General features: G+C 38.5%; 1 protein-coding gene across 3 annotated transcripts in view; it reads right to left on the bottom strand.

The window, feature by feature from the left end:
• Positions 1-21,932, bottom strand: part of REPS2 (RALBP1 associated Eps domain containing 2) — a 258,187-nt gene that overhangs the window by 81,559 nt on the left and 154,696 nt on the right. The window lies entirely within an intron of this gene.

Here is a 21,932-nt window from a genome sequence, read left to right as displayed (position 1 = left end):
GACTTACCCATGCCTTGGAACTATTCAAGAAAATATTAATGATTGTATTTGGAAAGGTAATTAGATCAAATTCCATTCTTTCACTTTACAGATGAGAAATTTTAAGCCTGGGACAGTAAAATGACATCACCAAGGTCACAGGGCTACTGTGATGCAGCAATCAGTATCATATTTTGAACCTATAGGACATGTAGTGGTAAAGAGCAAAAGAGGGCAGTGATATGGGAAATAAGCAGTTCCACAGGGGTTATTCTCCATCCAGAGAAAAAGTATGTCAGAAGGCTGCAGAGAAAGACTACTGGAACTAAAGGATGTTTCTGTATATGCTACACACCACAAACTCACTTAAGTGAAATGCTAAACACTACCTAAAAATGTGTCACTCTAGCAAATATTTAGCCTTCTTAGTCATGTGAACACCTCTTCACAAGCCTACATACAATTCCTCTGCTTTGTAAAATATTCAGTGTAGTACTGACATACAGATCAATGAAACAGAATAGAGGGTCCAGAAATAAACCCTTATATTTACAGACAAATGATTTTCAACCAAGATGCCAAGGCAATTCAATAGGGAAAGGAGAGTATTTTTTCAACAAACAGTACTGGGACAAGTTGGATATCCACATATAAAAAGAAGAACTTAGACTCTTACCTCACACTACATACAAAAATTAAATCAAAATGGATTAGAGACATGACTGTAAGAGCTAAAATTATAACACCTTTAGAAGCAAACAGGAGAAGACCTTCAAGACCTTGAGTTGGGCAAAGATTTCTTAGATTTGACACCAAAAGCACAATCCAATCAGGAAAGAATTCATAAATTGCACTTCATCTAAATTTAAAACTTCTGTGCTTTAAAAGACACCATTAAGAAAATGAAAGGACAAGGCACAGATTAGGGGAAAATGTTTGAAAACCACATATCTGAAAATACAAAGAACTCCAGAATATACAACTCAACAATAAAAAAGACAAACACCCAATTTAAAAGTGAGCAAATGATTTGAGTAGATATTTCACCAAAGAAGATACAGGCATCACTAATAAGCACATGAAAAGACACCCAATATCATTAGTCATCAGGGAAATGTAAATAAAAATCACAAAGAAATACCACATTGTACCACAGCTGTAACAAAAAATTGTAAGTGCTGGTGAATATATTAAGAAATAGTAAGCATTGCTGATGGGAATGTAAGATGGTACATGTACTTTAGAAACCAGTTGGCAATGTCTTTAAAAGTTAAAGGGACTTCCCTGGTGGTCCAGTGGTTAAGACTGCACTTCCAATGTAGGAGGCGTGGCTTCAAACCCTTGAGAACTAGGATCCCACATGCCATTCAGCACAGCAAAAAAAAAAAGTTACATCAGCAATTCCACTCCCAGGTATCTTGACAAGAGAAATGAAAACATATCATCACACAAAGATTTTCATGCATTCAGATCCTGACATCATTACTCCTAATAGGCAAAAATAGAAACCAACTCAGATGTCCAATGAACTGAAGAATGGATAGACAAGATGTGGTTCAGCCATACAATGGACTACTATCCAGCAATAAAAAGAAATTAAATACAGATACATGCTACAACATGTATGAATCTCATAAACATTATACAAAGTAAAGGAAGCCAGACACAAAAGATTCCACATTGTATGATTCTATTTATTATGAAATGTCCAGAAAGGGAAAATCTATAGAAACAGAAAGTAGATTAGTAGTTGTCTGGGACTGGGCACTGGGATTAACTCTAAGGCATTAAAGGATATTATTGGGATATTGAAAATGTTCTAAAACTGGATTATTGGGACAGTAGCAAAATTTCATAAATTTACTAGAAATCATTGAGCAGTTCACTTAAGATGGATGAACTTTATGGTCTAGAAATCATACCTCAATGGTTGCTTTCTTTAAATTGAAGTAAAGCTGATTTATAAGGTTGTGTTAGTTTCTGGTGTACAGCAAAATGATTCAGTTATATATATATATTCTTACAAGATATTAAATATGGTTCCCTGTACTGCACAGTAGGATCGTGCTGTTTATTCAATATTTTTTTTAAGCTACCCATGGGGAAAAAGTAAAATTAATTATATGGGAATACAGGGGAAACATGATGGGCCATAGTTAATCATTGTTGAAGCTACAGGTTCAGTATTCCATACTTTTTCTCACATATAGTAACCTATATGTGGTTACTATATAGGTTTATATAAACCTATATAGGTTTATAATAACCTATTTTTTAATAATTAAAAAAGATATATTCCTAACATCTCCCAAGTATTTATGAACGCAAAACTTCCTTCCCTATCATGTGGAAGGAAACACAAGAAAATTATACTATTTAGTTTCTTGCATATAAAGGGCACCAAGTTTATTCTCTAGTATACTTTTAAACTTTAGATATTAGTGTTATCACCTATAGAAAAATAGCAAAGTATGACCCCCAAATTAAATTCACATAAACTGCTTTCTCTGATACAAAATTTGCTGCAGCAAAGATCTGAACAAAGATTTCCCATCTTCAAAGGATTCTTTTCTAAAATTTTTTTAGTATTTTATTAAAGAAATTTTAACCTCTATTCATTTTTTTTAATATCTTAGGCTAGGCCGTGAGTAGCATGCAGGATTCTGGGTCCCCAACCAGGGATCAGGCCTGTGCTCCTTGCATTGGGAGTACACAAACCATCAAGGAAGTCCTATCTTTAAAGGATTCTGATGGACAACAAGCAGTTACATTCTTTGGATCTCTGTCTCCTCACATGGAACATGTGAGAGTTGGCCAAAATGACAAAAGAACTCAAGTTCTCTTCTCCTTTAGCACTGATATTCTAACATTGTAGAATTTATTTGACAGTGTTTACTGATAACTCCTTTTTCCTGCACCCCAGAATATGTGTGTGACAAGGGTTAATTAGGTCTCAAGTGGAGACACAGATGGAGTTAAATGACAAATACGCCTAAGATTTAACTTCAGTGAAAGTCAAGTTTCATTTCTCATATGAGAATTTATGTAAGTGCATTTTTCCTAATCCTTTTACTATTAAACTCCTTAAATTACCAGTTGTGTGTATGTGTGTGTGCACTCCTGAGTGGGCATGTGTGTTGGAAGGAAGGAAAGTAGGCAGGAAGGCAGGCATGCAGCCTAGAAAAAGATTCCATCAGAACTCTTTTCCATCAAGAATTTTTAAAATAAGACTTTACAGTCAAACCAAATTTTACTCTTAAACATTTCAAGATGATAACAACTACTTCACATCAAATTTTCCTAATCACTCCACAACCATTTGCAATCTGCGTTAACCCTACCATGCCAATGGAAGGCTCTAAGACTTCCTGGGGAAACAATTTACAAACTCTCTCTCCACTAGTCTCCATTTTCTTTGGCCAGTCAGCAGACGTTAGCCTTCCAGTCTCCACTTTATTCTGAAATATACTTCACCTTGGGCATGCCAGGCCATGGTACTGTGTCCCTTAGTTTTTACATAGAAGGTCCTGAAGGATTTTGGGGATGAAGGTGACATCATAGTTGTGCTCAAAACAATTAATCCTGTTGTTCTATGAAGTAAAGAATGAAACAAGCAAATCAGACTGGAGATTACTTTAGAAGACTCCCAGGAAACTGGCAATGAAAACTGAACCAAGGCAAATATCAAAAAAGGATCAACAAATTGGAGTCAAACAATTTGACTCCAAAAATCAGACCCACCCTTCAAAGGTTAGCTTAACTGTATCGTTGGTATGCCCCCCAGCAACATATCCACAGATCATTCCAGTTAGAAACCACCCAGACTCAGCACCATTCTCACATGTAACTGTAATACTAATTGGCAGATGTGTGGCCTTATCCATATTCCTCTTGGGAGTCTCTATGGTACCAACCACATAGTTAAGTGCTATGTAAGTACTGGTTAAATGAATAAGACACTTTTCCTGGTCACCAGGAATGAAGTCTATTTCAGTTTTCATATACTTCTATAAACTCAAAATTCATATAAGGAATTTAGTGATGCATTGAAAATTAAATTGTTGTACAGTACTCTTCAGCTTAAAGCTTTATAAAGGTGATAAGCAAAATGTTCAACAATTGGGAAATGGTTAAATAAGCCACGGTTGGGACTTCCTTGGCAGTCCAGTGGTTAAGACTCTGCTTCCACTGCAGGGGGCATAGGTTCGATCCCTGGTTGGGGAACTAAGATCCCACATCCCACACAGCATGGTCAATAAATAAGTAAGCAACCAAGCAAGCTGTGGTCCAAGTTAACAGAGGTAAATGAAATAAAAGAGTATCACCATTTTACAACTACTAATTAAGTCAAGGATCTAAGCAGTGGTTTGCTAGAAACAGCTCATACTAGCTTGGGAGAACCAACTGAGCAGATCTGTCCCAACCCCACATTCAGTGACACATCAGTAAGACTGAAATTGGCCATGGCGGGAATGTTAACACCATGAAAATTAACAATGGCTAGTTGTTAAATATTCATTATCATACCACTAGATATACATATACTAGATATGGTGATCAATACTTGATAAAAAACCATTGTTTGAAAGGTTGTTGGGGATCTTTATCATAACTTACGAATCAGGCTAATACTACATGAACCCACTGATCAATCAAACATGACAAAAACAGAGGCATCAGACATTAAGAACCTATTAATGTGATGCAGTAGGAAGTACACAGCATCACTAAGAAGTCTTCTCGCCAAAAACAGAATCTGATTCTAATCAAGTCTAGACCTATCCACTTGTTTATAGGACATACAGGAGACAGAAGAGAGAACAAGCCAAATACAGAATGTGGAATTGTCTACAAAAGGGATGATTTTCTAATGAATAGCAAGGGAGGGGCTGAAGAAAGACTATTAATAAGAGACTTAACAGATGCAAAACAAGTACAATGTGCATGCTGCCCTTGCTTGGATCATGATTGGAGCAAGCTGCTATAAAAAGACATACTTGAAACAATTCAGGGAATCTGAACACTGGCTAGATAGTAGATGATATTAGGGAATTGTTACTAATTTTGTTACATGATAAAAGCTTAGTCATTGGTTTAAATGCCTTATCTGCTAGAGATACAGCTCCGGGAGTTGGTGATGGACAGGGAAGCCTGGTGTGCTGCAGTCCATGGGGTTGCAAAGAGTCGGACATGACTGAGTGACTGAACTGAACTCAACTAATGTATGAAACTATTACCCCACCTGAGATTTGCTTCAAAATAACCTGGGGGTGGGGGTTCTCTACTTTTACACACATTTAAAAATTTTCAGTAACAAGTTTTTAACAGAGTAGCCAGAACATGTATAAAAGAATGACAAAATTACCAGTACTGACACGGATATATCTTCAAGAAACAACATAGTATGCAAAAGCATGGGGGAAACGTGCACAATGTGATGCCAATTACTTTAAATACAAAAAACACGAAAATGATGTCATAGGTATACATGTACATTAATAAATGCACCAGAAAATGTCAGAGAAATACATTTGCAGGGGAGGACACTAGGTTTGGTGGGGATGAAGTTAAGGGGCACATCAGTAATGTGTGAATTTTACATGCAAAAAAGTATTTTTCTACTACTTAAACAAGTTTTATAAGCATTTTAAAAACAAAGGTTATACTAACATTTCCCACCACATCTTTCAGAGACTTCGGTCCCGTTCCTCCCCTCATTAAAGCACTCAGCCAGCAGGGATGCCTATAAAACTGGACAGTGGATATAAAAGAGAAAGTACCCTGCCCAATGGCAGGACCAGCTGCACCTTCACCTCAGCAAGCCTTTGTAACCCTCCAACTTTTTGTCTTCTACAGATACAAATCATACACTGGTACTAGAAAAGCCCTCACATAGCTTACTGGAAAAGAAGAAATCCATAAAAATGGAGAACAGAACCAGGAAAAGGCAAAAAAAAAAAAAAAAAAAAAAAAAAAAAAAAAAAAAAAAAAAAAAAAAAAAAAGCCGAAGACAGACACTGCAACCACAGCTTTGAAAGGCTGAAGTTGGCATGAGTCTGGATGAACAGGCTGAACACTGGCACAGATAAACTTGAATCACCTGAAATGTGTTTTAACCTTCAAAAATATTCATCTAGCCCAACAGCCCATTCACATCTATTTCTTTATGTTTAAATGAACTTCCAGACTTCATAGCTCATGACAAAGTGATACTATACTGCAGCCAACACCTTTCATCTATCAACTACTGAGAAGTACAATGGGAAATCTTAATGTTCTATCACTATGAGTTGTGAGTGTGTTACTTCTCATGATAGACTCCTCCACAAACAAAAGCAGGCCTGAAAGCAAGGACTGAGGTCTAGGAAACTGGAAGGTATTCCCTGGCCCTTCAAAGATGAATGACTGCAGTGGCAGCCAATTGCCCAGGTCTGGAGATGAGTTCCAGTCCTCAGCTGGTTGGTGAAGCAGGGTGAGGCCTGTGACCAGCAGGAATAATAGCATTCTGCCTTCTACCCTCTCTAAGAACTCAATCTGCAGCAGAGGCAGCTGAACAGAGAGAGAGAGAGACATGCCTAGTAAACATGTGGTTAAGTAGACAACTTGGGAGAGGCAAGTAGGGTAGAGAAAAGAGAACTTTTTCTCTTTTTAGAGAAAAGAACTTGCCCCTTCTTGAGGCAACAGAGTTTAGGCTCCAGCACTGGACTGCACAAGTTTAAGCCTAGCTCCACCATAAACTACCTCCATAACCTTGGCCAAATTAACTTCTGCACCTCAGTTTCTGCATCTCTAAAATAAGGATCAAATAGCATCTACCTCATTAGGATTGTTGTGAGAATAAGAGATAATGCATATAAAGTGCTTTAAATGTGTCCTTTGTACAAAGTAAGCCTCAAATTCTTAACAGCCATTCTCACTCTGCTATCTAGTACTAATGGAGTTAGTGTTAATAGAGTAGAGAGGCCCCCCTCCCCGCCCCCAAAAAAGAAGACTGTTGCAAATAGGGAAACCTTGCTTAGGACAGAATGGATACAGCATACTGATGGGTAAAGAATACACTATTCAACAAATGGGACTAAATCAATTGGTTTCACTATGAGAGAAGACTGGATACTCTCAATAATGATTCTTTCAAAGTTGTTGTTACTATCACTCAGTTGGGTCTGGCCCTCTTGCAATCCCAGGACAGTCCGTGGGGTTTCCCAGAGAAGAATATTGGAATGGGTTGTCATTTCCTTTCCCAGGGAATCCTCTCCACCCAGGGATCGAACCCGCATCTCCTGCACTGGCATTGCTATTTAGATAGCAATACGTTACGGCTGAGCCACCAGGGAAGCTGGTGTTTCCTAAACATTCAAAGGGATTTCCTCTTTGATTTGTGGACAGATGCAAGATTGGATAAGCAGTCCAATAACGAGTACGTTCCCTACCTGTTAAGGATGGTACATGCCCAGACAACTAATAGACGAGTTCAACAAAGTTTCAATATAAAAGATCAGTATATCAAAAAAACTATATTTCTATACACCAGCAATGAAGACTGCAAAAATGAAATTAAAATAATTTCCTCTAGAATAAAATCTTAAAATAAATAAAATACAGTCATTCCTCAGGTGCCCCGTGGGACTGAATCCACAACCCCCTGTGGATACAAATATCCAAGGATGCTCAAGTTCCTTACTTAAAATGATGTATAACTTGCATATAACCTATGCACATCCTCACATATACTTTAAATCAACTCTAGATTACTTATAATATCTACTACAATGTAAATGGCATGTCAAACTTTTTGTATAGAACTTTCTGGAATTTTTCCTCTAATACTTTCAGTCCACAATTGGTTGAATCAGTAGATGCACAAACTGAGGATACAGAGGGCTAAGAATTTGAAGAAGCGAAATTTGTATGCTGAAAATCACAAAACATTGTTGAATGAAACTAAATACTTATATAAATAGAAATACAACCATTACAACTAGAAGACTTAACTTAAAATGAAAAATACCAAGTTGTACTATATATATATATATATATATATATATGTGTGTGTGTGTGTGTGTGTGTGTGTATATTTAAACAAATTTTATTTGTCAATTAACCTCAATAAAGTTGTGGGGGCAGAATATGAAGATAGTAATACTAACCAAACTTACCTACAGATTCAATACAATTCCCAACAAAATCCCAGCTGGCTTTTTCTTTTTGCTAACAGAAATTGACAAGCTGATTCTAAATTTCATATGAAAATCCAAGGGACCCAGAATAACCAGAACAATCTTGAAAAAGAAGAATAAAGTGGGTAGTTACACACTTTTCAAATTCAAAACATTACAATTCTGGAATAATCAATATAGTATGGCACTGGTATAAGGAAAGACATACAGATCAATGGAATAGAAATAAGAGTCAAGAAATAAACCCTTATATTATGGTCACTGATTTTCAAAGGGATACCAGGAAAACTAACCAAGGAGTTAATCATTTTGTCAACAAATGGTACTGGGACAACTGAATAGTCATATGCAAAAAAATGAGTTTGGACCCCTATATACAAAAACCACCTCAAATGGATCACAGATCTAATGCAAGAGCTAAAAATATAAAAAACTTAAAAGAAAACAGGAGTAAACTTTTGTGACCCTGAGTTAGGCATTTTTTCTTAGATATGACACCAAAAGGACAAATGTGAGAGGAAAAATAAAGTGGACTTCATCAAAATTAAGAACTTTTGTACTTCAAAGAACATCATGAAAAAGGGTGAAAGGACAACCCACAAAATGAGGGGAAATATTTGTAAATCATGTATCTGAAAAGGGACTTACATCCAGAATATATATTAAAAAAAAAAACCCTTACAACTCAACAACAAAAAAAGACAGCCCAATTTAAAAAATGACAAAGATTCTGAATAGACATTTCTCCAAAGATGATATAAATGTAGCCAAAAAGCACATGAAAAGACGTTTGACATCATTAGTCGTTAGAAAATGTAAATGAAAACCATAAAAAAGATATAACTTCATACCTACTAGGATGGCTAAAAAATAAAGGACATACAATACAAAAGGTTTCAAGGATGTGAAGGAATTATAATCCTCATACATAGCTTACAGTATGGTAAAATGGTACAGCTGCTTTGGAAAATAGCTCAGTAGTTTCTCAAACTGTTCAACAAAGAATTAACATAGAACTCAGAAATTCTACTCACATAGATGCCCAAGAAAAAGAAACTATATGTTTATGCAAAAACTTGTACATGAATGTTTATTTATACCTATATTATGCATAACAGATAAAAAGTAGAAACAACTGAAATGTCTATTAACTGATAAATGGATAAATAAAATGTGCCCTACCCATACAACAATGTAATATTATTCACACATAAAACTATTAAAGTACTGAAGAATTCATTCCATTACATGGATAAACCGTGTAAACATGATGCTAAGAGAAAGAAGCTTGTCACAAAAGATCATATATTATATGATTCCATTAATATGAAATGTCCAGAAGAGGCAAATTCATAGACACAGAAAGTAGGTAGTGCTTCCCCATGGCCAGGGGGAGAGAAGAGGTGGGTGGAGAATGACTGCTAATAGGTATGGGGTTTCACTGGGGGTGGTGAAAATGCCCTGTGGCTGTATGACGCTATGAATATACTAAAAAGCCATTGAATTGCACAAATTTAAAGGGTCAATTCTATAGAATGTGGACTATATCTCAATAAAGCTTTCATTTTAAAAAAAGAAATTGTCCAGACTACCAAACTGAACCCTTGACTGGCTATGTACTGCGGACCCAAAAGTCTGGGCGTGCGGCAGGAATCCCATAATTCTACTAGATTTTAAAAAGTAACAAGTAGTTCTTCCAGTTCAAGATGGCAGACTAGAAGGACACGAACTCATCTGCTCCTGAAAGAACACCAAAATCCCAACCATCAAGAGGAGGACACTGGAACACACCAAAAAAAAGATACCCTATGTCCAAAGACAAAGAAGCAGCCACAATGAGACAGTAGGAGAGGTGCAAACTGATAAAATCAAACCCCATACCTGCCATGTGGGTGACCCACAAACTGAAGAACAATAACACCAAAAAAGTTCTCCCACTGTTGTGAAGATCCTGAGCCTCACATCAGGCTTCCCAGCTTGGGAATCCAGCAAAGGGACTGGGAATCCCCAGGGAATCTCACTTTGAAGGCCAGCAGGATCTGATTACAGGACTTTCACAGGACTGGGGAAGACAAAGACTCCACTCTTGGAGGGCACAAACAAAATCATGTACACACCAAGACCCAGGGAAAAAGGAGCAGTGACCCCACAGGAGACTGAATCAGAGGTGTGGGTCGGCAGCAGCTTGCTTCGGGAACGGGCGATACTGGCAGTGGCAGTCTGGTAAGGTAGCCCTTGGCTTAAGTCCTCTTAGAAGCCGTCATTAACCCTACAATAGCAGCCACATACCCCAGGGCTGGGTCACCTCAGGCCAAACAACTAACAGGGAGTGCAACCCGACCCATCCACAGATAATTGGATTAAAGTCTTTTGGAGCACTGGCCCTGCCCACCAGAGCAAGACCCAGTTTTTCTCAGTCCCTCTCATTAGGAAGCTTATACAAGCCTCTTAGCCTCATCCATCAGAGGACAGATAGAAGCAAGAAGAACCACAGTGGCTGAAACAAAAACCCCAATGCAAAAATTAATCAGAATGAAGAAGAAGGTTATGTCCCAGATGAAGGAACAAGATAAAACCTCAGAAAAACAACTAAACGAAGTGGAGATAGGCATGCATGTGTGCTAAGTTGCTTCAGTCATGTCCAACTCTTTGCAACGCTATGGACTGTAGCCTGCCAGGCTCCTCTGTCCATGGAATTCTCCAGGCAAGAATACTGGAGTCGGCAGTCATTAGTTTCTCCAAGAGATCTTCCTAACCCTGGGATTGAACCTGGGTCTCCTGCATTGCAGGTGGATTCTTTACCATCTGAGCCACCAAGGAAGCTCTAAAGATAGGCAACCTTCCAGAAAAAGAATTCAGAATAATGATAGTGAAGATGATCCAGGATCTTGGGAAAGAATGGAGAAGATGCAAGAAATGTTTACCAAAGACCTATAAGAACTAAAGAACAAACAAAGACGAACAGTACACTAAAAGGAATCAATAGCAGAATAACTAAGGCTAAAGAATGGATAGGTGAGCTGGAGGACAGAATGGTGGAAATTACTACCACAGAACAGAATATACAGAAGAATGAAAAGAAATGAAGTCAGCCTAAGACACTTCTGGAACAACATTAAATACATGAACATTCGCATTATACAGGTCCCAGAGGAAAACAGAAAGAGAGAGAAAGGAACCAAGAAAATATCTGAAGAATAGCTGAAAACTTCCCTAACATGGAAAAGGAAATAATCAACCAAGTCCAGGAAGCACAGAGAGTCCCAAGCAGGATAAATCCACGGAGGAACACATCGAGACACATAGTAATCAAAATGATGAAAATTAAAAACAAAGAAAAATATTAAAAGCAACAAAGGAAATACAACAAATATTAATAACATATAAGGGAACTCCCATAAGGGTATCAGCTGATTGCTCAACAGAAATTCTACAAGCCAGAAGGCAATAGCATGATATACTTAAAGTGATGAAAGGGAAGAACCTATAACCAAGAATACACTACCCAGCAAGACTCTCCTTCAGGTTTGATGGAAAAGCTAAAAGCTTTCCAGACAAGCAAAAGGTAAGAGAATTCAGCACCACCAAACCAGCTTTACAACGAATGCTAAATGAACTTCTTTAGGAAGGACACACAAGAGAAGGAAAAGATCTTTACAAAATAAACCCAAAACAATTAAGAAAATGGTAATAGAATCACACACATCAATAATTACCCTAAATGTAAACAGATTAAATGCACAAACCAAAAGACATAGACTGGCTGGGCAGATGAAAACAGGTGCATGTATGCATTTCCACTTACCACATCAATCTACTTAACTCCCCAAACTGTATATAATTATTTTATATAGTTAGGTTAATTGTGTTTCCATTACAGCTTGCAATTATAATTATCTTTTTTAATCTGGTTATTGATTGTGAAAATGGATAAACATCTTTTACTATAGTGATTATGTAAATTTTATTTGCTTAATACCATCGTATCATGAATGGTCAACAGAAAATAATAGAATTCTGTATCACTAAAACTACCATTTAATAGAAAAACTTGTAATCACTTTTCAAAATTCAGATGCCTATCAGAATTAACTTGGAATTTTTTGAAAAATACAAATGCCAGATATTGCTTTTTTTCTCCAAAGCTCCAGATGTGTTTCCAATGAGCAGCCATGTTTAAAAACAACTGGACTATATGATGATGTTACTTTTATCTAGCTTGTTTCATTTTTTCTATTTCATACTCAGTGTTCCCACTTCATTTAGTTTATGTTTTCCAATTTCTCCATCTCTTTTTGTTGCTGTTGATGTTCTTTCTCAAGCCTTTATCAAGTGTGGTAGAAAAGCTTTTGAATATATACAAACAGTCTGTATAATATATATATTTTAGAAATTTTATGAATTTTTGCCTAGCTAAAAAATTTATGACATTTTGATTTACTATGAATGGAATGCTAGATTTCTAATTTATATTCACTCAAAAGTTTGACATAGTTTCAGGTATTCTGGCATCTAGTATTACTGCTAAACGTCTAGAAAATTTATCTCAGTGATTTAAAAAACATTGAATGAGCCTTGAAACTTCTAATCCAATTCCGAGGATATAAAGAAATACTGTTGTTAAAAAAAAAAAAAACAGGAAATTAACACGTGATACAGTATTATTAAGTAAAGTTCGAATTCACAAAATTTCATGCTAGTGTCCATTATTTGTTTTCACACCTTATTCAAGACTCCACATTGTATTTAACTGCATTGAGCAGGTTCAGCTGCATGCAACAAACTCTGGTGAATTCTCTTTTCATTTTTATTCTTTATAAATATTTTCTAATTTTCCTTAATATGGCTTCTTAGATACACCAGTCAGAAACATCTATCTTCTTGGATATATTCAAAAATGGACATTTAATTTCCAAACACATGGGATTTTTAAAAGTATCTTTAATATTAACTTCTCATTTTGACATTAATTTCTCATTTAAATGCTTTCTTGTCTATAATAACTCTCTGTGTTTTTGTAATCTTTTAACTTTCCTGAGGCTTTCTATGGCTAAGTCAAAGATTTCTCTTGGTAAATGTCAAACTGTACTTGAAAATATGTGGGTTATCTTCATGTATCTTTTAACATTGATTTCTAGCTTAATTTCAAGTGATAAGAGAACAGATTCCACATGAATTCAATACTTTTAGACCATGAAATTTTTGCACCTTGTTTCATGTCCCTGGACATGCTCCAGTGTCTCCCAGTTTATAGTCTATGGGAACGTGAATTTGTATCCTGTTGTGTGAAAACTATATAAATCTTAATTATGTTGAATTGGTTCATAGTGCTTTTCAGGTCTACTATAGCATCAATGACTCAATGGACTTGAGTTTGAGCACACTCCAGGAGATAGTGAAGGACAGGGAAGCCTGGCATGCACCCATGGGGTCACAAAGAATCAGTCGGACATGGCTTAACGACTGAACAACATATCCTTCTACTTGACTGTATGTTCATTCTATTAATTGTTGAGAGTTTGATATTAAACTCCAACTAAAAATCTTATCTATCTAAAAAATAATTACAGTTTTGATTTCCTTGCTCGTGATGGGTCTGTTAAGATCTTCTATTTCTTCCTGGTTCAGTTTTGGAAGGTTATACTTTTCTAAGAATTTGTCCATTTCTTCCAAGTTGTCCATTTTATTGGCATAGAGCTGCTGGTAGTAGTCTCTTATGATCCTTTGTATTTCAGTGTGTCTTTTCATCTCTCCATTTTCGATTCTAATTTTGTTAATTTGTTCTTCTCTCTTGTATCTAATGAGTCTTGCTAATCGTTTGCTCAATTTGTTAATATTTTTTCAAAAAACCATCTTTTACTTGTTGATTCTTGCTATTGTCTCTTTATTCTTTTGCATTTTATTCTCCCTAATTTTAAAATTTCTTCCTTCTGCAAACTCTGGTTCTTCATTCTTCCTTCTCTAATTGCTTAGTGTAGAGTCTAGTATTTATTTTTGGCTTTTTCTGGTTTCTGATGTAAGTCCTGTAATGCTATGACCTTGCCCCTTAGCACTGCTTTTACGTTCCATAGTTTGGTTGTTGGTTTTCATTTGCATTCATTTCTATGATATTTTGATTCTTTTTTGATTTCTCTATGATTGTGGTTATTCAAAGCTTGTTATTAGGCCTCCATATGTATTGAATTTTTAACAATTTTTTCCGTATTGAGATCTAATCTTACTGCACTTTACGTCAGAAAGATGACTCGTATGATTTAATCTTCTTGAATTTCCGAAGACACAGATTTATGGCCAGAGTGATCTATTCTGGAGAAGGTTCTGTGTGCACTTGAGAAAAAGTGAATTACTGTTTTGGGGGTGAAAGTCCTATAATATCAATAGTCTAGCTGGTCCATGGTGTCAATTACAGTTTGTGTTTCCTTGTTAATTTCGTTTAGTTGATCTAGTCATTGTTGTGAAGTGGTATTAAAGTCTCCCACTATTATTGTGTTACTATTAATCCTCTCCATACTCATTTAGCGTTGCCTACATATTGCGTTGCTCCTATGTTGGTGCATATATATTTATAACTTATATCTTCTCCTTGGATTAAATCCTTTGAACCCTCTACACTGGTCGGTGGAATGCAAAACTAGTACAAGCCGCTATGAAAACAGTGTGGAATTCCTTAAAAAAAAATGAAATAGACTGCCAATACCCAGCAATCCCACTTATGGGCATACACACTGAGGAAACCAGATCTGAAAAGACACGTGCACCCCAATGTTCATCACAGCACTGTTTATAATAGCCAGGACATGGAAGCAACCTAGATGCCCATCAGCAGATGAATGGATAAGGAAGCTGTGTACATATACACCATGGAATATTACTCAGCCGTTAAAAAGAATTCATTTGAACCAGTCCTAATGAGATGTGAAATTGATAGCCCATTATACAGAGTAAGTAAGCCGAAGAAAGATAAAAACTACAGCATACAACACATATGTATGGAATTTAGAAAATGGTAATATTAACCCTATATGCCAAAACAGAAAAAGAACACAGAAGTACAAAACGACTTTTGAACTCTGTGGGAGAAGTGAGGTGATTTCGAAAGAACAGCATGTATATTATCTATGGTGAAACAGATCACCAGCCCAGGTGGGATGCATGAGACAAGTGCTCGGGCCTGGTGCACTGGGAAGACCCAGAGGAATCGGGTGGAGAGGGAGGTGGGAGCGGGGATCGGGATGGGGAATACGTGTAAATCTATGGCTGATTCATATCAATGTATGACAAAACCCACTGAAAAAATAAAGAAAGAAAGAAAGAAAAAAAAAGAATTCAAAAAATAATAATAATAATAATTATAATATATGAAAGTGAAAGTGTTAGTCACTCAGTCATGTCCAACTCTTTGTGATCCCATGAGTTATAGCCCGCCAGGCCATGGGATTCTCATGGAAATATGTCCATGGGATGTCCATGGGATTCTCCAGGAAATAATACTGGAGTGGGTTGCCATTCCCTTCTCCACAGGATCTTCCTGACCCAGAAATCGAACCCAGGTCTCCTGCATTGTAAGTAATTCTTTACCATCTGAGTCACCAGGGAAGCCCACGATTACAATATATACTGGAAGTATATATAACCGTGGGGCTTCCCTGATAGCTCAGTTGGTAAAGAATCCACCTGCAATGCAGGAGACCCCAGTTCGATTCCTGGGTCAGGAAGATCCGCTGGAGAAGGGATAGGCTACCCATTCCAGTATTCTTGGGCTTCCCTTGTGGCTCAGCTGGTAAACAATCCATCTGCAATGTAGGAGATCTGGGTTCGATCCCTGGGTTGGGAAGATCCCCTGGAGCAGGGAAATGCTACCCACTTCAGTATTCTGGCTTGGAGAATTCTGTGGACTGTACAGTCCATGGTAATTTCTTAACAATGGAATGAACTTTTATTATCAGTATGTCTAGAGCAGAGAGAGGACATTAGCTACCCATGGGCAGATACCAACCTTGGTTTTTGATGGCCAAGGTAACGGTTTTAACATGTGGCTATCAATGTCCTCAGCCACACAGGATGTGATGGAAAGAGCTATCCACCAACACTTGCTCTCCTCTCTTAAAGTAAGCAGCATGGCACTGGGAAGTTATGGCCCTGCCAGGGACTTCATTTTGCACTGCCTGGCAGCTAACACTATCCAAGGGACTAAGTTTTCCACTTAGATTTGTGTGGACATGATGAAGGCTCCTGGTTTGAAGCTCTAAAAGGATAGCTACATCTCCCCCCAACAATTTCTGCTGCTCCTGTCAGTGGAGATTCAATGGCTGAAACAGTGCTATATGTGGCAATGAAGCAGCTGGCTGTCACTATGGAAACCTTAGGCTGCAAACCCAAGACTTCGGAGGAGGTAGGGCAGTGTCAAGAGTGAGAGGAGGGGCCTTTTCACCCCTCACAGTCACAAAAGAAACTCTTTCATGAGAGGGGTAAAAACCTTATGAAAACAACTGTTTCCATGAGGAAAAGGAAGTTAAAAGTCTAAAAAGTATTAACTTCACTGTGCTGATTTTTCTTATAGGACTTTCATTCATATTATGTTATATGGCAGAAAGTGAAGAGGAACTAAAGAGCCTCTTGATGAAGGTGAAACAGGAGAGTGAAAAAAGTGGCTTAAAATCCAACATTCAAGAAACTAAGATCATGGCATCTGGTCCCATCACTTCATGCAAATAGATGGGGAAACAGTGGAAACGGAGAGACTTTATTTTCTTGGGCTCCAAAATCACTGCAGATGATGACTGCAGCCAAGAAATTAAAAGACGCTTGCTCCTTAGAAGAAAAGCCATGACCAACCTAGACAGCACATTTAAAAAGCAGAGACATTACTTTGCTGACAAAAGTTGGTATAGTCAAAGCTATGGTTTTTCCAGTAGTCATGTATGGATGTGAGAGTTGGACCATAAAGAAGGTTGAGTACCAAAGAATTGATGCTTTTGAATGATGGTGTTGGAGAAGACTCTTGAGAGTCCCTTGAAATACAAGGAAATCCAACCAGTCAATCCTAGAGGAGATCAGTCCTGAATGTTCATTGGAAGGACTGATGCTGAGGCTGACGCTCCAATACTTTGGGCATCTGATGTGAAGAACCGACTCATTAGAAATGACCCTGATGCTGGGAAAGACTGAAGGCAAGAGAAGGGGACAACAGAGCATGATATGGTTGGATGGCATCACTGACTCAATGGACATGAGTTTGAGCAAGCTCTTGGAGATGGTAAAGGACAGGGAAGTCTGGCATTCTGCAGTCCATGGGGTTGCAGAGTCAGACACAACTCAGTGACTGAACAACAACATATGTTTCATGGCTCTAAGTATAGAGCTATAAAATCTAAACCTCACTGAGGAAGTCCAGGGTTTGACTGCCTCTAGATTTTGTACACTTGCATCACCACTTCCTTAGATCTTCTTGTACATTTTTTTTTCTAACAGAGCAGCTGCATGGGACAGCAAAAGGATGGATCCAAGGCCTGGAACAGCTGTGACAAAGGTGAGTACCCTTTTCCACACAGTGACCCTATTATGTCAACTTCTTCCTATGAAAACACATGTTTTAGGTATAATGCTAACACCTATCTATCTGGAGCTCTATGATAGTCTAGAATCCTATAAATCACATGCTCACATCCTCTTCATAGACACCAAATTAAAGCCAACTGTCACCTGCTGCCAGAGTTGAGCTCATTCATTTCTATAAACTCACAATCTAAATCAGTCCTTCATTATTCTTCTCTATATCATGTTACCTATCATCATAAATTTGAAGGCATTAATACCACCCACTTCCAAGTTATTCCTTCCTTCCCAAGAATCCTCTGACTACTATCTGAATCCTAAACCGAGTCTGCAGACTCTCCTCCCCTTGGTCTCTACAGGCTCTTATCCTATTTGCTTCACCCTCTGTATAAACATCATCACTCCTATACAACAACCATCTCACCTTTCCCTTCATTTCCTGCTCTCATTCTTGCTTCTTTGCATCTTCTCTCCATCCCCTTTCTTCTCTGCACTGTCACTACACTCTAGGCTACTCTGACTCAGCAACTTATTCTCATCCACTGTGTTTTTCACAGTCCTGTGATCCTCAGTTTTAAAAACACTGGCTTCATTTTATCTGTCCCTTTCAACTCAAGATTACATTTTATTTCATTGCACACTCAGTTCAGTTCATTCACTCAGTCGTGTCCAACTCTTTGCGACCCCATGGACTGCAGCACGCCAGGACTCCCTGTCCATTGCCAACTCCCGGAGTTTACTCAAACTCATGTCCATTGAGTCAGTGATGCCATCCAGCCATCTCATCCTCTGTCATCCCCTTCTCCTCCCACCTTCAATCTTTCCCAGCATCAGGGTCTTTTCAAATGAGTCAGCTCTTCACATCAGGTACCCAAAGTATTGGAGCGTCAGCCTCAGCATCAGTCCTTCCAATGAATATCCAGGACTGATTTCCTTTAGGATGGACTGGTTGGATCTCCTTGCAGTCCAAGGGACTCTCAAGAGCCTTCGCCAACACCACAGTTCAAGAGCACCAATTCTTCGGCGCTCAGCTTTCTTTATAGTCCAACTCTCACATCCATACATGACCACTGGAAAAACCATAGCCTTGACTAGATGGACCTTTGTTGGCAAAGTAATGTCTCTGCTTTTTAATATGCTGTCTAGGTTGGTCATAACTTTTCTTCCAATGAGCAAGCGTCTTTTAATTTCTTGGCTGCAGTCACCATCTGCAGTGATTTTGGAGACCAAGAAAATAAAGTCTGTCACTGTTTCCCCATCTGTTTGCCATGAAGTGATGGGACTGGATGCCATGATCTTAGTTTTCTGAATGTTGAGCTTTAAGTCAACTTTTTCACTCTCCTCTTTCACTTTCATCAAGAGGCTCTTTAGTTCTTCTTCACTTTGTGCCATAAGGGTGGTGTCACCTGCGTGTCTGAGTTTATTGATATTTCTCCTGGCAATCTTGATTCCAGCTTGTGCTTCATCTAGCCCAGTGTTTCTCATGATGTACTCTGCATATAAGTTAAATAAGCAGGGTGCCAATATACAGCCTTGATGTACTCCTTTCCCTATTTAGAACCAGTCTGTTGTTCCATGTTCAGTTCTAACTGTTGCTTCCTGACCTACAAACAGATCTCTCAAGAGGTATACTATCTTTCCTTATTTTCTTTACTTTTTCTTATTCTTCTATTGTTATAAATTTAGCATGGCCTAGGTAGAGTCTGTCTTAAGTGATAAAGTTAGCCAAAAGATGAGGTACTGGGGACTGGGAGGACATGGACCCCATGAAGGAGCAAATCAGCTTAGCTTCCCCAGGGTCATCTTCACACTCCCAAGTGTCTGAGATAAGACAGACCCAGAATCTCATAGGAAAAATGAAGAGGAGACAAGTGGTCACTGTGATTAGGTACAGAGCAGGAACACCAGAAGCTAAGTGTGCCTCCACACAGCAATTCACAAAAGAATAAATATTAATGTCTGATAATGATATGAAAAGATGTTTAGCTTCACTAGGAATCAAGGAAATGCAGACATTTGCCCATTAAATAGGTGACAATTAAAAAGATGAACATTAGCCAGTGCTAATAAGGGTGTGAGGACACACTCTCAGACAATGTTACAGGTGGGATAAGTTGATAGGTACAAGTTTCCGACAACATGGTTTGGCAATGTGTATTTACACTTCAAAGGTATATGGCCTTTGAGTCAGCATCTCCGACTTCAGCCAAAGAAAATAAGTACACAAGGAAACAAAGATATAGCTACCAAGTCATTATTAACCTCTGCCTTGTTTATGACAAGAGGGTAGAGAGAGGATAGGGGGAGCCTGGGAAAAAGAGGCCCACACCTTTGAAGGGGTGAGGGGAGGAGAGAAGCTAAAAGGAGAGGGGAGGAGAGGGGAGCAGGAGTAAACACTGAGGGGAAAGGGAGAGGCTCACAAAGGACCCCATGAGAAAGGAGTGAGGAGAGTACACACGAGGGGGATGTGAGGAAGAGATAAGGAGGAGGCAGGGGGTAGGGGCAGATGGGGAGAGAGAAACCCCCATGGGGTGCAATCCACTGCCACCACCATACATCCGCATCACACAGGCACAAAGAAACAAAAGTTGAAAGAGGGTTGATGAGGAAGCTCAGGATAAATGACAGCAAACACTGTGTGACCAAGCTTAGCTAGTGACACATAAAGACAAATGCAGTAGAGGGTGACTATAAGAGAACCACAGTTCTCACTAAGGGTGCTATGGTAACTGGTTTAGACTCTATCCTGTGTTTTCCTAAACTGTCAGAAATTTTAATAAGTAATTTCTAGCAACAGGGAATACACTAAAATTCCACAGAGTTGAGACAGACCTTTGTTCTTTCCTGTGAGAATTAACACACATACAAACAAATTAAGTAGGTGCAATGGTGTCCCCTGCTTGTCATACTACAGAAATGCTCTGTTCCTCATGTGATCAATTTAAACTGCCCATTAAAATTTCATTTGTGTAAATCTGTACTAGAAAGATAATGGAATTAATTTACGAATACAGATGTCACCCATCTAACTATTCTTTGGCATTTATCAAACCAAAATGCTTTTCCCTTGAAGTTGTATCAACATCAGAGATGTAAAGAGAAGCTGTATAAATTCTCAGGAACAGGCATCTGATGTAGGTGCAGGGCAAGCACAACAGGGGAGCAAGGCAGTGAGCCCAGAGAAGCTGTTAATGAACAGGTGACTGCCACAGGCCACCGAGGCTTGGTCCTTCTGCGAGCCATCCCAGGCACTGTGGAGAATGAGTCACACAACTGTCCCACCGGGGGTAGGGAGTCAGGGACCTTCCTCAAACCCTCTCTCCCCATTGGCCTTCGGTAGGAGCGAGAGTCTAGGGCCTAAACATGGCACTGCTTGGATGATGTCTATTATCTCATCAACATCCCACTGATTCTCTGGACGGTTGGCCCTGTTTCTCAGATTAGGAATCTGAGATACAGAAAAGATTAAGCTACTTGCTAAAAATCAAATAGTTGATAAGTAGCTGGGCTGGACTCCAAATTCAGTGTTCTCTCTCCCACTCTAGGGTGCCACGTCATAAAGGCAATGGCCCGTCCATTCTCCAGCACAGTCTTTTCCTCATGGGGAAAGACATAGCCTGAGGGAGGGGGCAATTTCCAGCCTCTCTCCTCTCAAGGAAAATGTATGGAGATAGCTTCCCAGATTGTTTTAATAATCCTGCATCCATAGAAAAATCTTCTAGGTCTTCATCCACCAGAGCCATGTGAAATTTTTATAGCATCATCATCTGTGCCTACTCCCACCCCAAATACCAGTTACTATGAAATTATGCCAGAATTCAGATCAAAGTATGGGGGAAAATTCAAGACAAATTTTTATCTGATGAACTCATGGCAAAGAATCAAATTTCATAGAGAGTTCCAGATTCTAGTATATTAAAAAACAATCTGTAGCTTTTCTGTGAGGAGAGTAGTTTATTAGAACAAATAAAACATGCTGAGCTCTGTTGGGACACAAGGATCATGCTAATGTGTGAGCCAAGGAGAGTCTTTTCTTGCTTTAGTCAAATGGATAACCACCTGCAAATCACTAGCATCTGAGGTTGATTAAAAATGCACATAGATATAGAAAAAAGTTCCAGGAAATTATTGCATTTATAGCTTGCCTGCAGTAGTCAATGGAAAGGCCCTTGTGGCTCCCAAAATAACACTCTGGATAGCCCTGTATGCTAGCACCTTCGC

Source organism: Cervus canadensis, chromosome X (genome assembly GCF_019320065.1).
Source record: "Cervus canadensis isolate Bull #8, Minnesota chromosome X, ASM1932006v1, whole genome shotgun sequence".
Taxonomy (NCBI): Eukaryota; Metazoa; Chordata; class Mammalia; order Artiodactyla; family Cervidae; genus Cervus; species Cervus canadensis.
This window is presented reverse-complemented; position numbering and strand designations above follow the sequence as displayed.